The 3,523-nt window shown below is 38.4% G+C and overlaps 1 long non-coding RNA gene across 1 annotated transcript; it reads left to right on the top strand.

Moving 5' to 3' along the window:
- Positions 1 to 612: 612 nt before the first annotated feature.
- Positions 613 to 3,284, top strand: LOC113953107. The gene is made up of 3 exons (XR_003529739.1): positions 613 to 668; positions 1,434 to 1,490; positions 3,231 to 3,284. It is a non-coding gene; the product is annotated as an uncharacterized LOC113953107 (long non-coding RNA).
- Positions 3,285 to 3,523: the final 239 nt, after the last annotated feature.

Genomic DNA, 3,523 nt, shown 5'->3' with positions numbered 1-3,523 from the left:
AGGATGTGGGAATGGGCTCCTCAGATTTCTTTTTGCTTTTACCAACCTGTGAATCTTTCTTTCATATTCGTGAAGTCCATGTCAGCACTTCAAGCTTTGGTTGTGGTATGATAGCACAGAAGAGTGTCACACAGACAGCCTGCCTCTCTGCAGAATCTGATTACACAATGCATGTTGCAGTGCTGTGGGTAGTACCCTACATATCCTAGTAGCCTGCAGAAGGTAGAAGTAGTATGTATTCCTAGAAAAGAGAGTAAGGAGAAGTTAGAGATGAACGTGTTTTATTCAGTGAACTCTCTGCAAACACAGACTTCAGAAGAAGCTTCCTTTGAGAACGGTTCCAAAGTGCTTGTGGAACTGGCACGTGCAGATAGCAACCAAGATGCCTATGGGTAAAAATGTGTATCAAAGTAAAAATAAAAAGAATAGCTTAGAATTAAACTTTGGCTTCTCTTTCTGTGCTTCCTCAGGAAAGGATATGGACTAGCAGCAAAATGTTCTCAGCATCAGCAAAAACTCTGGTGCTGTCAAAAAGATCTGACATGTGCTAAACTTCTGCAGATGCAAACTGAAGTCATGTCAGATGTGATCACTGAAGCAACTGTGTGCCCTGAAATTTCACAAGAAGACATTCCCAGCAGCTCTCTGAATGCCCATTGGGACACAAGGTTCTACTTACAGTCTAAAATATGGGGAGGAGGAGTCGTAAGCATTCTTCTTTCAAAAGTAATTTTCTTGCCATTGTGGCGAATATGGATAGTTATATTGACAGCATGAGACGAAGAGGTGTAACAGTGCATGTGGTCCCTTGAAGGACGTGTGGGAATAGCTGGTGCTGCTGTATAACAAATCAGTATCCAAATACTGGAAATTAGCTGAGAGCTATGATTCCCAGCTGAGAGTTATGATTCCCAGCCCAAAAGGAACAGAGATGACTAGAGGCACATCTTTTCAAGGGATAGACTTTCAGAAGGGTCGAGGGACTAAGAGGCTGTTGCTAAGTGCAAGAGTTTTTATTCCCTCCTAGATTAATTTTAAAGTGCATTTCTGTCCAGCTTGCTCAAAAATGTTTATCACACAGCTATGGCTTTTGTTGTCCTTGGCTAATAGAAAGCAAAACCAACCTCAACTGTGTACTCAAAAAGAAAACTGTGCTTAATGTACATTTTCCCTCATCATCATTCTGCTGTTCTCTAACCTGCTTTGGAGGAGGATTATCTGGAGGTGACCTTAGATAATGTCATTGTCTTTTGAATACCTGACCTCCCTACTAGGGTTAGCCAGAGGGTTGCAGTGGTGCTTTTCATGGTACTGCATGAACAGGACTGCAATCACTAAACTTATTTTATTCATTTCAGGATACAGAAAGTAGATCACAACAACTTCAAGTCATTAGTGTAATGTTTGATACATTTTCTGTTTCACTTTCATAGATGTTGCTTATTCCAACACTTGAGACTGAATTTGCATTAAAGGCATACTTGGAAGAGGTACAGATTTTACCTGGAAAATTCAAAAAAATCTACGTCACTCAGATAAGCCCATTCCTTCTGGCATTTTGCCACTTCCACATAAAATTTATTCCAGAGAATTCCAGCAGAAAATTTAAATCAAAACTTATTGAAATAAATGAAAATTATCATTCAGATCTCAGTATTTCTGTCTGAGTGTTGGTAAGGTTGTGAAAGGGACTTATTTATATGAGCTGTTTCCTCCATTGCTAGTAAAACATTGTCTGCTGATAGTTGCCACCATTGCTTGATACTCAGCTGGGTGTGGGAGGCAGGTGTGGGCAGGAGAATGCAAACGTGTCCAAGGTGCTCTTCTCACACACTCTTACCTTTTAGAGCTGCTGTTACCTGTTTTATAACAGCAAATCTAGATCTCGGCAAAGCTCAGTGTTACATTATGTTTCTGCTAAAATAAGGATGAACTCCCTCCTCTCTGATGAATTGTACTTCACGGTCCTCATCACATATGTGTGAGGCCAGTTTTCACCTCTCGCTTCACACTGCTGGCTAGCTGGGATGCCACTTGGATACCACACAGGCATCTGGGACAGCCATGTCCACTGTCTGTGGTTGAAAGCCTAACCCATTGTGACATTTCTTTCTGACTTGAGACAGATATTCTCAGGTGAATATTCTCGCTTGGCATTGTGGCTGTGACCATCAAGCTGGGGAATAGTTTTCTATGTGTCATTCCTCATAGAATGTTTTTCCTTTGCTGTTTAACAGAACTGTAAATACACTATTGTAGTTATGTATTTACGACATTCTGAACATCAATGCTCATATTTATACATTCAGCAGCATTAGTCCCGTTCAGTGGTGCACTCAAAGATCCAGTTGGATCCAGTTACATATATTTACTAGCACTTTGTGCTGTGTTTAAGGGAGCGAGGTTGCTGCAGCCTTTCTCAGCTGTCTCATTGCCCCATGAATGTTTTGAGCAACTGATACACCTCGTTGGCTGTTCATTTAGTAACTTGAACTGCTGATATTCTTCGCCTTGCACATCATGATTTAATATGCATAAGCATTGACACTGTATAATTGTTTATTAGTTTTGGCTTCTCTTTGAATTTTAGAGTAGAAATCATATTCTAAGAAACAGGCTTTTAGGTCAAATTCTCTCTTACTTTTCCCATAGTCTGTCATTTCGTGAACTTGAATCAGTTATTTTCATTTGTGTTCTTTGGAACTATCATGTCTTTTATCTAAGCATATATCCCAGGCCATAATAAAACTTGCCTTGCCTTTTGCTAACCTTTTTCAATACCTTTAATACTATGTTTTTCTTAAACTGCTGAAATCATCATATTTCTCCTTCTGACACTACAAGGTTCTGTTAGTTCTTTTCTTTCTCAAATGCCGAGATTGTGGGGCTTTAAATGTTATTTGCTTACTCCATCCTTATAAAACTGTGGATTTTAATTAGTGCAAAGCTAGAGGGGAGAAATATATGTCTGGGATAATTTTCATACTCTGTGGAATGAAAAAGAATGGGCTTTATTTTTAGTTGATGTAGATCTGTTTATTGACTAGCTAAGCATACAGCTTCTCTTGAAGTTGAATTATTTTCCATATCGGTTGCAGTTAAAGACTAAAAAAATAAGTTTTTAAAATACATTTTTCAGTTGGAAAGAAGTTAATTTATATACATAAAGTATTATGCTGCAACAATAAACCCTGTCAAAATTCTCTATATCAATAATGTGTTCCATTTAGGAGCAAAAGGTGGCTTTAGTGTTGTTGAGAGATGTTGGAATAGATAAATCACTGCCCTTTCTGCAATAAGTACCTGATCTTCTGAGAGATTCATAAACAAGAAGGTAGCTTGATCAAAAAAAATATTTTAAAATAAATAGAATTCTTGGTGGCTGAATTGTTTGTCTCTATGTGTCTCAAGGCAACACAAAAATTACTTTTTACAGGAATATTTTCAGTAAGATACAGAACATTCCTCTGTGGCTTACTGCAGTTGAAGACACCCACAGAGGTTAGTAAAAATTGCCATCATC

Source organism: Corapipo altera, unplaced genomic scaffold (genome assembly GCF_003945725.1).
Source record: "Corapipo altera isolate COAL_440 unplaced genomic scaffold, ASM394572v1 59, whole genome shotgun sequence".
Taxonomy (NCBI): domain Eukaryota; kingdom Metazoa; phylum Chordata; class Aves; order Passeriformes; family Pipridae; genus Corapipo; species Corapipo altera.
This window is presented reverse-complemented; position numbering and strand designations above follow the sequence as displayed.